We start from the raw sequence: 14,336 nt of genomic DNA, 5'->3' as shown, positions 1-14,336 counted from the left end.
CCCCTAAGAAATCTTCAGAAGCTGGGGGTTTCCTCCCACACAAAGCCGGCTCATTTACCCGCCTCCTGTGGCTCCTCCGTCATGAACCAATTTCCTGTCCTCCACCTACTTCCCTCGCTCCTATGGCCAGGCCTCTTGCCCTTTCCCTTTAGTACCCAGCTCAGATGCTGTTTTCCCTGGGAAAGCTTTGTCTCTCCCAGCTGCGCTGGGGCCCCCTTCTTGGCCTTCCCACTCCACCTTGCACTGTTACAGCTGCCTGTCTGCTGATCGCAGGTCCCTTTGTGTCACTGAAACCTCTTGCCTTCCTCCTGGTTCCCCAGGATGGGTACCCTGTAGGCACTCAGCATAAGAATTCCCTCCCAAACCTCCAAGGACACCTTTCTTCATCCAGAGTCTGGTTGAAATCCACCTCCCCGCTCCACTGTTCCAGTCTCCCAGATTCCCATGGGTCTGCACTCCTGTTGGGCTTATTGATGGATTCATTAGTTTGTGCCGCCCAGGTTCATACCTTGTTCTCTGCTGTTAGCTCCCGATCAGATCATGGGTGTGAGTTACTTTTCTAGCTCTTAATCTTAGCAGCTGTTTACTGAGTGGTCATTACCTGCAGGGCGTGTGCTGATTTTCCAGGCGTTCCCTCTGGTGTGCTATCCTCCCAACGCCCAGAAGGGTAGGAGCTATGATGATTGTCTTCATTCTGCCTGTGCGGACACAGACCCAGAGAGGTGCACACACCTGCCTAAACCACACAGCTTCTGGACAGGCAGAGCAGAGGCTGGAACTCAAGTCTGACTCCCAAGGCTGTTTTCAGCACTAGGATTTGCTGTTCTCCAGGGAAGTGTATGCTTCAGTCCAGGGAGTGTGTTACAGGCCCTCTTGGCACCTGGCCTAGGTGTGTGGGACATCCTGGTAGCTTGGTCAGCAGGTTGCTTGGGACTCCACTGGACTCCAGGAAAGGACTTTGTCACTGAACAGATGGTTAATGCTGAGACCAGTGACTCAGGGATGCTGTGACATCCACAGATGGTTAATGGGGGGGACCAGTGACATCTGCCCTAGGGGCCTTCGAAACAGGCCAAGCCTGGTGCATGGGTGTGTGTGTGTGTCTGATTAAGTAAGAGTTGTGGAACAGAGAATCCCTAGGGGCCCTCAGGTCATTTCTGTCTCTTAAGGAACTGTTAAATGCTGCTTTTGGTAAACAAAATCAATCCTCCCACCCCAATTTACTGTTCAACTAAGTTTCTTTAGGAGCTGTCCTTCCCTTCCCTCCACAGGTCACTGTCGTATGAAAATGAGTTCCTGCTGTGAAATACAGTTGCCATGGCAACCAGTAGTGCGAGGCCCTAGTCTCTTGCTCTTAGGTCCCTGCGCTGCATGCTTCGAGGGGCTTTTTCCATCTTTAAAAAAAATGAGATAATCCACTTCATTCTCCTCTGCACGGATATTTTAAATGTTTGTTTTTTCAGGCATCAATTTCTGGGCACTGTTGGTGCCCCAGGAGCTTGTCACAGGGCTGCTGGCACACCATTAAGAATGACCCCAGAATGGTGCCCCTGGGTTAGGTCACATTTTGAGCAAAACCCAGTGTCCTGTGGGTAAAAAGCGGCCGTGGCTGCCAGGCATCCTTGCTGACTGCAGGGCAGAGGGAGAGAGCGTGGGCTGGTGTGGCAGGGAGGGCTTTGGTGTAGCTCTGCTCTAATGGAGGAGGTAAAATTGTTTGTCTTCAATTTCTGTCTCCTCCTGTGTAAGGGCCTTGCTCAGCTGTTTTTGCAGGGGTCACCCAAAGGAGGGTGCTTTAGGTGCTGAGAAAGACAGGGTGCTTTTGGCAGTAATCATACCTGCTGACATTGAAGAGTGCTTACTATGTGCAGGCCCTGTTTCCATATTTAATCCTAAACTAAATGAACTTAGAAGTACTATTTTTATTCCCATATTACAGGTAAGGAAACATGCACAGAGAGGTTAAGTGCTTGCCCAAGGACACAAAGCAACTAGGTCATAGAATAGGACTTTAGTCCTTTAGGAAGTTTGACTCCTATGGCCAGTAATGCTCGTTACATTATTGGAGGGATTTTGTTTAATGAAAGAAAGGGTAAATTGAAGAGGTGGGTCAGATTGACTTTCTCAAGATTTGAGGCTTAAAGCAATAGTTTTCAACTTTTGCCCTGGCTGGGTAGCTCAGTTGGTTAAAGCATTGTCCCAATATGGCCAGGTTCTGGGTTCAATCTCTGGTCAGGGCACATACAAGAATTAACCAATGAATGCATAAATACGTGGAACAACAAATTGATATTTCTTTCTCTCTCTCCCCCTTCCTCTCTAAAATCAATAAATTAAAAAAATTACTTTTCAACTCTTTCTATCTTACGATGGGCAAAAGGCTGTAGTGAAAAGGCATATACCAGAATGCTCATAGCAGCACTGTTTGTAATAGACAAAAACTGGAAATCACCCAACATCCATTGGCAGTAGAATGAACAAATAAATTGGGGTGAGTACACAATGGAACACTCTAACACAGTGCGAATGAACAATCTACAGCCACATGGAGCAACACGGATGAATCACACAAACAGTGTTGAGCACAGGAGCCAGATGAAAAAGATTCCATTTCTATAGAAAATGCACAAGAGGCAAAATGAACGTAAGGTGTCAGAAGTCAGAGCAGTGGGTTCCCAGAGGCACCAGGAAAGCGTTGGGAGGCTGGCAGTGTTTGGTTTCTTTATCTGGACGTTGGTCATGTAGGTGTGTTTATATTATCAAAATTCATCAGTTTTGGTCTGTGTGTATGTGTCATACTTCAGTAAAATTAACTGCAACAAGGAAAAAGCAGCAGTGACCCTAAACCCAGGACATGAACATAGACACTCCATTCCTGTATAAGGGGCCATTTTCTTTTCTTTTTCTGGGAGTATCTCCTAAGAATCCTGAAACACCAACCAAAAAGAATATATGCAGCCCTGTGTTCATAGCAGCTTTATTTACAATAACTAAGATCTGGAAATAGTCCAAGTGCCCATCAGTAGATGAGTGGGTAAAAAAGCTGTGGTACATTCACACAGTGGAATATTATGTGGCTGTTAAAAAGGAGCTCTTACCCTTTTCGACAACATAGATGGACCTAGAGAGTATTATGCTAAGCAAACTAAGCCAATTAGAGAAAGAAAGATCACACGACCTCACTTATATGTGGAATGTAATGAACAAAATAAACTGACCAACAAAATAGGTCCAGAGGCACGGATGCACGGAACAGACTGAGAGATGGCAGAAAGGAGGGGGGTGGAGGGGATGGGAAGAGATTAACCAAAGAACATACATGCATATATGCAGAACCCATGGGCACAGACAATAGTGTGGGGAAGGCCTGGAGGGGTCGGGGGTTGGGTGGAGGGGGGCAAAAAGTGGGAAAATGGGGGACATCTGTAATACTGTCAACAATATAAAATAATTTTTTTAAAGAGAATAGTTTATAGACCTCTAGAGAGAGAGGAAGGGAGAAGAGAGAAACATCGATGTGAGAACGTAACATTGGTTGACTGCCTCCTGCATGCCCTTCACTGGGAATCAAGCCCGCAACCCCGGCACGTGCCCTGACCGGGAATTGAACCAGCAACCTTTTGGTGCATGGGACAGCACCCGCCCAACTGAGCCACACTGCCCAGGGCGAGGGGTCCCATGTTGACTTCACTGTGCCCGGAATCTCAGATTCTTGAGAGGTGGGAGGTGACATGAAGGCGAGCACCTCGTTCTGGGGGAGGACAGCTCTGGGGCTGCGGGAGCAGGGCCGGAGTCAGTTCTGGTTTCCTCCTGTCCCCCTGCACTCCGCTGGGTTTGAGTTTCTTCCAGCCCGGGAGGGCGCCCTTTTCTCGCTGCTGTGAGGCCCGCAGGGGAGGGGGGTGATGCGTGTAGCCTTCTGCGTGTGGTGGGGTGTCAGGCTGGCTTGGAGAAACTGCAGAACGTGGATGGAAAACAGATCCGCACAGATCCTCAGCCCTCCGGCAGCAGCGAGCTGCCTGCGGAACATCGCGTTGCAAGGCCCCGCCGCCTGTGAAGCAAGCAGCGGCCCTCCTTCCCCAGGCAGCTGCGCGCTGCTAAAAATACCCGCGCCTTGCGTAAGATCCCAGCCGCGCCCTTGGCACCTCAGGTGAAAGCACGTAGGAAACCACGGGCAGTTCGGCAGTTGGGCGTCGCAGTGACCACCGTGGGATCGACACGAAGTCGGCGGTGGGTTTGCCTGGTGAGGGTGAAGAGTTGTCAGTATCCAGCCCCGCCCGACTCCCCCAGCTGTACTCACACCTAAGTTCCCTGTTGGTGCGTTTTCATCCTTGAGTCTGGCCCGTTCAAGCAGTTAAGTTCATGACCGGGTTTGTAAGGTTGCCTCCTGTTCAGCCCTCAGCCAGGGTGGGTGGCCATCTGGCCTGTGCTCGGATGCTGCCAGGGACCCGGGCGGCCCATCTCGCTGGCTGATGATTTGAATAGTAAGGAAGAGGGATGGTAGAAAACCAAAGCTCAGAAGATGCCAGGTCAGCCCAAATGCTGGGCTGAAACTGACCGGAGGAAATTTCGCAGGGATCAGATTTATAAAGCCGTGGGATCTGAGGCTTGGAAAGGAACATCGTCCTGGACATCAAGTTGGCAGGACTCATTGAAGTAAAAAAATGCATCTGCCCTACGACGTAGGGATTCTACTTCTCAGGTAGACTCTGCCCCCAAAGGAACCCTGGCATGTGTGCACAGGTGGAAAGTTCTGGGACAGTCTTTGTGGCAGTTTGCAATGGCCAAAAGAAAAATACACAGTTGAGTTGGTGGTGGAATAGCTGCATAAACTCGAATTTTCATCCCTGGGAATACTATGCAGCTTTGACAAAGAATTAGTTAGACCTTTATGTAATAATGTAGATGAACCTCTCAGACTGTAAGGTGGAGAAAGCAAGTTTCAAAGTGATCAATACATGATGATGCTCTTTTTAGAAAGGGCCTACTTTATACTTCGTATGAATATAGGTGTATATAACACACACCTACATGTAAAAGCACATGGAAAGGTCTAGAAAAATGCATTCTGAACTTATAATAGCTATTATCTCTGGGGGGGGCAGGGACTAGGAGTGTGTGGGGGGGGGAAGGGGGTAATCAGAGACATTTGGCCTTCGAAGTCTGTGATATTTTATTTTCTTATATAATTTTATGGATATATAATTTATATACCTCAAGTAATTGAATCATTTTAAGTATACAATCTGTTTTAAGTTCTTAAAGGGAAGAGTACTTACATAATTAACAATTAACGTCTAGTTTAGCCTCCTTCCTGATACAAGATACCTCCTCTCTGCACCTCTGAGTCATGGATGGATTGTGACAGGGGACTATGTATAGTGTTTTGCACTTAGGGACAGCTCACATAGGCAGAAATTCTTCCCTCTTTTGAGCTGATATGTGCCTCTTTACTGTCTAACCCCTGAGTCTTTCCTCTCCCTTTGGAGCCATCTCAAATAAGTCTTCCCTTTTCCACGGGGCAGGATTTTCACGGGTGCAAGATCCCCATCATGCCTGCCTCCTCTTTCGGGGGTTCCTTCCCAGGGTGATATGGATCATGCACTCCAGACTCTGGGCTGGACACCTGGCTTGTCAACCATCCTTAAAGTGCTGCAGAATTGGACTCTCTGTCCCCAATGTTGCTTGACTATGTTATGACACTTCTTAAAAATAATGGTCATTTTTATAAATTATAAAAGTAATTCATGTTCATTTGGAAAATTGAGAAAATACACAAAAACAAAGAAGCAAATTAAAATCTGTGATTCCCAACCTATAAAGATAACCACTGTTTAATGTTTAACAATTGAGATCATTCTATATAAATTACTTTTTAACCTGCACTTTATTTAACATGGTTGATTAGAGCCCTGGCCTGGTAGCTCAGTTGGTCAGAGCAGTGTCCCAGTACTCCAAGGTTATGGGTTTGATCCCTGGTCAGGGCACATGCAAGAATCAACCAATGAGTGCATAAATAAGTGGAACAACAAATCGATGTTTCTCTCTCAATCTCTCTCTCTCTTTCTTTCTCTGCATTCCTCTCTAAAATCAATAAATTTTTTTTTTTAATATCGGTTGACTTATATATAAACATTTTTTCTCAGTTCAGTATTTGTTTTTCTATGATGATGATTTTTTAAATCCTCACCTGAGGCTATGTTTTTATTGATTTTTTTTTTTTTAGAGAAAGAAGAAGGGAAAGGGAGAGGGAGAAAGAGAAACATCAGTGATGAGAGTCATTGATCGGCTGCCTCCTGCACGCCCCCTGCTGGGGATCGAGCCCGAAACCCGGGCATGCACCCTGACCGGGAATCGAACCTCGATCTCCTGGATCCTAGGTCGATGCTCATCCGCTGAGCCACGCCTGCCAGGCCATATCTGTACAGTTTAAAGAAGAAGAATAAAGCAGTCATGTGCTCAGCTGACTTGAGAAATAGAGCACCAGCAGCCCTTTAGAAATCGCTTTTACTCCTCTCCTTAAGTGGCTCTTTCTCTCTCCCCATCCCCATGGAAACACTAACCTGACTTTTGTTATCATCATTAACCTATTCTTCATAGCTCTACTATATAAATTCATATCATTAAACAATGCCCTGTGTGCTTTTGAACTTCTGTAAGTGTAGTCACGCTGTATCCCAGAGCCCTACTAGATACATTTGTGTGTGTGGTTGAGATCATCCTGTTGTTATATGTGGCTGTAGTTCCTTCTTTTCCTTCTCTGTGTAAAGATACCCAATTTATTTATGCCTTTCACGTACTGACGGGCATTGGGGTGGCTTCCACCCTTCGTTACTATTCCCAACCTCCTTCCCGTGTGTGAGTTTCTCCAGGGTGTGTACTTGGGAGCAGAACCCTAAGGTCATAGGCCGTTTTCACATCCTGTTCTCCACACTCTGAGGGAACGTGGATTCCCTCCCGACCTGGGTCAGGGTGCTCCTGGCTCCAGCCCCAATACTTAGTCTCATCGGCACGTTTGGTTTTTGCCAAGCTGGTGAGTGTGAACTGGTATTTCATTGTGGTTTAAAAGGATGTTTCAGCGATTACTGCTAAGGTTGAACATGTTTTTGGTTTTTTTCAACTATAGTTGACATTCAGTATTATTATTATTATTTTTTAAATATATTTTTATTGATTTCAGAGAGAGGAAGGGAGAGAGAGAGAGAGATAGAAACATCAATGATGAGAGTCATTGATCGGCAGCCTCCTGCACACTCCCTGCTGGGGATCGAGCCCGCAACCCGGGCCTGTGCCCTGAGTGGGAATCGAACCCCGATCGCCTGGATCCTAGGTCGATGCTCAACCGCTGAGCCATGCCTGGCCGGGTGACATTCAGTATTATTTTATATTAGTTTCAGGGGTACAGCATCGTGACTAGACGATTTATAATTTACAAAGTGGTCATCCCGATATTTCAGGTACCCACCTGGCGCCGTACATAGTTATTACTGTATTATTGACTGTACCCCTATTCTGTACTTTACATCCCCGTGACTATTTTGTAAATACCAGTTTACACTTCTGAATCTCTTCACCTTTTAGGTTGCCCATGTTTATGGACTGTTTGTGTTTCCTCATTTACCCACCTGTACTTTTCTTGACTCATTTTTTCCCTATTGGATTATTACTGATTCATAAGAGATCCTCCCTTATGCACATTCCGGTGCAAATCCTTTGTTTATTACATGTTGCAAATACTTCCCTCAGTTTGTGTCTTTTTCACTATCTTAATAGCATCTTTTGATGAACAAAACAGTCAGAGCTTAAGTCAGCAGGCTTAGCATTAACTAAAATCCTTTTTGTTACTGTTTCTTTTGTGGTAAAATGTGCATACAATGAAATGCACAAATATTATGTTTTCCATTCAAGGAGCTCAGATAAAGAAATGCATAAACCTGTGCAACCTAAAGGCCCATCTAGATAGAGTATGTGACAAGCACCCCAGAAAGTTCCCGCATGCCTTTTCCCAGGCAATCCATGCCCCCCACTCCCCCAGAATTTACTCCTACTCTGGTTTTCTCACCATATATCAGTTTTGCTTGTGCCAGAACTTCATATAAATGGAATGATACAGTATGCACTCTCGTAAAAGGCTTCTTCCCCTCTCACTTGACGTAATGTTTGAGATTAATCCTGTTGTGTGTATCAGTAGTTGCTTTTTCATTGCTGAGTAGTATTCCATTGTATGAATGTGTACAGTTTGTTGACCCATTCACCTGCTAATAGAGCTGTTTTTGTTTGTGGCTGTTACGAGTGGCCATACGTCTTTTTGTTGTCATATGTTTCCATTTCTCATATACATTATTTCTCTTACATGTTTTACTTCTTTTAGGAGCAGAATTGCTGGGTCATAGGTTAGTGTAACTTTTACTGAAGCATGATTCATTGAGAAAACTGCACAGATCCTACGTGTCCTGCTTGAATAATTTTTACAAAGTGAACACAGCCATGTAGTCATCACCCCGGTCAAGGGGTGGGGCCTTGCTCCGAGCCGGCCTGCTCAGCGGGGCCGTCCATTCTGGGATCTGAAACGTGAGCAGAGTGAAGTGAAAAGGGAAAGATGTGGGAGCTTCTATTCCCGTGGTGGCAGCTGATGGGACTTGGAGAGATTTGCAGTTACCAGGGTTTCTGTTTTCTTCTACATCAGCTTTCTCATCTATTCTGAGCTACCAGGTATCCCTGCAGTAAATTCCTTTCTGCTTATGTCAGCCAGACCTGCTTTCTGTTGCTTGCAACCAAAGAATCCTGATAGACACAGTGTTCGCCACCACTAGCACCAAAAAACTTAGTGGGGTGTGCCCCTTATATTGCTAAAACTCAAGCCAGAAGCCGTCTTTAACCAATTCCCTGAGTATTTACATTAGAACACTTGGATTCCTGGGCTGACAAGGGGAACTCTCAAACAGGTAGTCACTTTACATCTAACTTAAAATTTTGCAGCAAAGCTATTTGAAACATTTGGGCTTGATGAGGGTCCTCCCTCCAACTTTAAATTTAGTTCCCAGTTTAGGAACAATTTTCTATCAGTCCCCCGTGGAAAGTTAATGGAGAACATTGACTTAATTTAGAAGCTGAACTGTGGGAGTGTATATTATTTTCTGGACTTCATTTTTGGAAACCAGGTTCATTTTTCTTGCTCCTTGATGTAGATCACAGGGGGTTGGGTGAGGGGGTGTTTGGGGCGGTTATCAAAAAACAATGGCTAGACCCAAAGTTCTTTCGCGCCATCCCTCAGAAACCATTTGCCTAAGAAGTCTCAGCATCAAAATTATTCTGCTTTAAGTGGGGCCTCATTTAAAAGTAAAAAAAGCAAGGACCCAGAGGATTTTCCAGTGTGTGAATCCATGAAAATACACCAAAAAAAATTAAAATAAAATAAAAGTAAAAAATGATATGAATTCTCTCCTTGTTTATTTTTTAATGTAATTGAATCACACGGGTTAGTGGCAGGAAACAACCCAGTTTGACTGTTTTATGAGTTGTTACAGTGCTTGTCCTCGTTAATGTCAGGGTCTGGGAAAGTATTTGATCAAGGGGAAGGTGCCATGGGTGAAGTTCACCAAGAAAAGGTCAGAGATGAATGTGAAATTCTTTCTGGCCTCAAGTGGTCAAAACCAGCCCAGGTTGTGTCTCGGAGCAGCCGCCAGGATGCCTGTGTTTCCCCCATTGCCATTCCCTGGCCTTTCTCGAGAGCCAGTTCCTGGCCTCTACCCACCAGCTCTAATCCTGCTGCCTGTTTTTCTTATTCGTAGGAGCCACAGCTTGGCATCTGATGACCCAGCCGAGACATAAACACCTTTCTCCCACTCTCTGGGCTTCTTGTACTTTTGACTTGAGCTCAGCTGAAACAGGGCATGGTTCTTTACCATTAAGTCTCCCCATCTCAAGGGGGCCCCAGAGCAGATAACTGACTGCTTCGGGTATCTTTCTTGGCCAGAGGTGCAGGTGGCTGTGGGCATGTGGGTCTGCCAAAGTCTTGTTGGCAGGTTGAATGTCATACAAGGGCACCGTGTGGAAGAGAGCTTTAATTTGTGTGGCTTATGGTGGAGATTTTCTAACAAAGGAACACAAAGCATCTGTAGCATTATCAGTTTAGTGCGATGACTTTCAAACAGGTGGAAGAGAAGCTCCTCCATGAAGGGGCAGGTGCCTCTTCTCATTTCACACAAAAGTATCTTGCTGGCTGGGATGGCCTCAGACTTCCCACAAACCCATCTTCCGGTGTAGGTGTCATATGGTGAACTGGGTCACCCTTGACAGGGTGATGGGGATAATTTGTGTAGCAAAGGGGGAGACTGGGAAGTGAGAAGGCCCTATCTGGAATCTAAATTGATTTTGAAGAATTGAAACTTTGAGTGAGAGAGTGAATCCAAGTCACTCTCTGAAGTCAGGGCAGAGAGAACAGGTCAAGGGGGCAGCCAGGACTCAATGCAGGCTGGCCTCATATGGACCTGATGTTCAGAGCGTGGGCTCATGCAGCAGCTAGTTAGGGGTTGAAGGTTTGCACTCCAGGGCTCATTGCTTTAGAGGACAGTCACTGTATGTCACTCTCAGTGGTGGGCTCTGCTGACAGATGTACAAAGTGGAGTCTTATGGTGTTAGTGTTGGGATCTGGGACATGCATGTGGGGGGTGGACAGCACATTGAGGCAGACTGGGAGGAGCTGGAAGTAGATGCACTCAGAGGAGTCCTGGGTGGCAAGCAGAATGTGCTGGGAGTGTGGGTTTAGTGGGGAAGAAGGTAAGATGCATCTCCAGAGTTTGGCAGGTGAGAATCCAGGCAGGGTGTCTGCAGGGGACTCACCAGGAGGTAATGGTTCCTGACAAACAGGCTAATAAGCTAGTGACCTTGATGTCTCAGGATGGAGCTCTTCAGAAGTGTGGGGGATGAGACCTCAACAGGGAAGAGGGTTGGCCTGAAGCCGGCCCAGAGCCAGGGTCTCAGTGCTCAGGGGCTGCAGTGGTTAAGGGCTCAAGCTCTGGGTTCAGACTTGCAGATTTTCATCCTGGCTCCACAATTTCCTCACTTGGTGGCCTTGAGAAGTTATTTTGCCTCTATGGGCCTCAGTTTCTTTATCTGTAAAATGGAAGTAATACTAGTATCTGTTTCACTGTAGTGAGAGTTAAGTGAGAAGTGTTGGACAAAGCATTTAGAACAGTGCCTGCCTCATGGATGATGGTAATTATTAGGAGTAGTATTGCTGTCTTCCTAGCTTGGCCTGACTCGTGCCCGTTTGGCATGGAACTGCATGTTAATGGGGTTCACACTGAGACTCAAGGGCTGCTGCTTTGATTTTATATTGACTTTGTATTCCACATGGTTGCCTTGTTTCTTTGGCTGTTGGAAAGCTGAGTCAGATGTGTTGCTCAGTTTAATCATCAGATTTCTGATGACATCTCTTTCTGATTTCTGCCTGGCCTCTATTCTCTTTGATCCTTAAGTTGTTTATTTTTTATTGCATTTAGTTCCTAAGCTGCCTCAAGCTCTCCTTGAAATAGGCAGTTATAAATTTTGAATGAATAAATATAACTGTAAGTCACACATTGAATCATAGTTACAATGTAAGGAGGTATGCTCTGTCTGCCTGTGACCCTGTCCTCTCCTCTTTATCTGAGTTTGGGGGATTAGTTGAGGCAGTAAGAAGGGTGAGCCCCTAGGGCAGGTTAGGGCACTCCCCTCCCTAACCCCACAGCAAAGAAAAAAACTAGATTTTTCTGCCTGTGAAGATGTACTCTCAGGCCTAGTGATGGAATTGGTGAGAGGGTGGGTGGAAGAAGAAAAAGACTAACTCTTATCAAGTACCTACTATGTGCCAGGCACTGTGTAGGTGCTTAATACACTTTGGGTTGCTCCAGGAAGCTGCTACTAGTGATGAGTGCCCTAGCTGTGGGACTGTAGAATTCTGGGAAGTTTATCCTGTAAGCTTGGAGGAGGGGTGTGGATCTGCCCATATAATCAATCTGGACGCAACTGTGGGCCATATGGAGGACAGATGTAAGACCTACCCCAGGACTTCTCCCAGTATTCAAAGTTGCCAGGGCATATGTCTCAGTCATCTATTGCCACAATGTTGCTCCATAACAAACCACCCCAAACCCACTGGCATATGGCAGTAAATATTTATTCTACCCACACATATCTGTGGGTTGGGTGAAGTTTGGCTGACTTAGGCTGCTCTCAGTGGGACTTGGTTGGCCTCAAGCTGCCAGTGTGTTTAGGTCTGTTCCATGTATCTGTTATCCCACTTGGACCAGTGTCCACCAAGGCACATTTGTGTCATGGTGACAGGCAGGAGTGCAAGAGAGCAAGCTCAGTTGCACAAGCACACTTCAAGCCTTTGCTCACATCGCATCTGGTAACATCCCATTGGCCAAAGCAAGCCACATGACCAATCCCAGGCCAAGGGGCAGGGAAGTACACTGCCCACCATTAGGCCATAGCAGAGTGTGGCTATCTCATACTATTACAAGGGTGAGGAATTGACACCAGTAATTTAGTCTACTTTAGGATGAGCTTCATTCATTCACTCAGTAAATATTTTTTGAAAGGCTACTGTGTCATAGACACATGCTGCCTCTGAGGATACAGTGGTGAACAAGGCAGGCTGGGTTCTTGCCTTATGGAACTTATATTCTAGTGATAGAAAAAAAACACCAAAGAGCTACTTCTCTCATTAGTTATTTACTTGAAGTTGTGATCACTACAAAGAAGAAGTACAGGTCACTGGGGGGAATGTACAAAAAGGTCTGACCTTGTCTAGGGAAAGAGATGGTTGAGCTCCAAATTGAAGGGTTTAATTAGGCAAATGAGCCTTAGTAAGATTAACAACTAACTTCTGATCTGAAACCATGGAAGCAAAAAGGCAGTGGGATGACATAGTCAAAATGCTGAAAGAAAAACATTCAATCAAGAATTCTATATCCAGAAAAACTATCCTTCAAAAATTTCAGCCTTAGCTGGTTTTGCTCAGTGGTTAAAGCATCAGCCCGTGCACTAAAGGGTCCTAGGTTCGATTCCGGCCAAGGGCATGTACCTCAGTTGCAGGCTCAATCAGGCCCTGGTCAGGGCATGTGCGGGAGGCAACCAATTTATTCAGTGTGTCTCACATAAATGTTTGTCTCCTCCCCACCTTTCTCTCTCTCTCTCTCTCTCTCTCTCTCTCTGAAAACCAATGGAAAAAATATCCTTGGGTAAGAATTAAAAAAAAAAGCCAGATAAATAAGAACTGAATTTGTTGCTACCAGGCATGTCCTACAGGAAATACTAACAGGAGTCCTTCATGTTGAAATGAAAGGACACTAGACAGTAACTCAAATCCACATGAAGAAATAAGAAGCACCTTTAAAGGTATGTCTGTATTTTGTTTGTAACTCTTTTATTCTATCTGCATAAATCAATAATTATAAAACTCTTGGCAGGCTTATAATGTACAAAGATGTAATTGTATAATGTACTGGCGCAATGGAAGAGAAAGGAAACAAAGCTATATTAGAGCAAAGTTTTTGCATATATTGAAATTAAGTTGTTAACAGAGCTAGATTGTTTTACATTAAATGTTAATTGTAATCTCCAGAGCAACCACTAAGAAAATAACTAAAGCCCAGCTGGGCGTGGCTCAGCGGTTGAGCGTCGACCTAGGATCCAGGAGATCAGGGTTCGATTCCCCGTCAGGGCACATGCCCGGGTTGCAGGCTCGATCAATCACTCTCTCATCATTGATCTGTCTGTCTCTCTCTCTCCCTCTCCTTTCCTCTCTGAAATCAATAAAGATATATTTAAAAAAAAAAAAAGAAAACTAAAAATATGTAATAAAAGAGAATTAAAATGGTATGCTAGAAATACTTATTTAACATAAAAGAAGGCAGTAATGGAAGAACATAGGAACAAAAACCATAAGAGATATAGGAAACGAATAGCAAAATGGCATAAATCTTATCTCATAAGTAATTACATTACATGCAAGTGGACTAAACACTACAGGAAAAAGGCAGAGATTGACAGTGGAATAAAAGCAACTCTATGTTGTTTTGAAGAAACACTGTAGATTCAAAGATACACATAGGTGGAAAGTAAAGGAATGGAAAATTATACCTATCATACAAGCAGTAGCTAAAAGAGAATTGAAGTGGCTGTACTAATATCAGACAAAATAAACTTCAAGAAAAAAAGAATAGTTACTAGAGGCAAACAAGGTCATTTTATAATGATAAAAAGGCCATTCTGTCAGGAAGATACATCAATTATAAACATCTATACACCTCACAGTAGACCCCCAAAATACATGAAGCAAAATCTAATGGAAA

This window comes from Miniopterus natalensis, chromosome 17 (assembly GCF_054644295.1).
Source record: "Miniopterus natalensis isolate mMinNat1 chromosome 17, mMinNat1.hap1, whole genome shotgun sequence".
Lineage (NCBI taxonomy): Eukaryota > Metazoa > Chordata > Mammalia > Chiroptera > Miniopteridae > Miniopterus > Miniopterus natalensis.
This window is presented reverse-complemented; position numbering follows the sequence as displayed.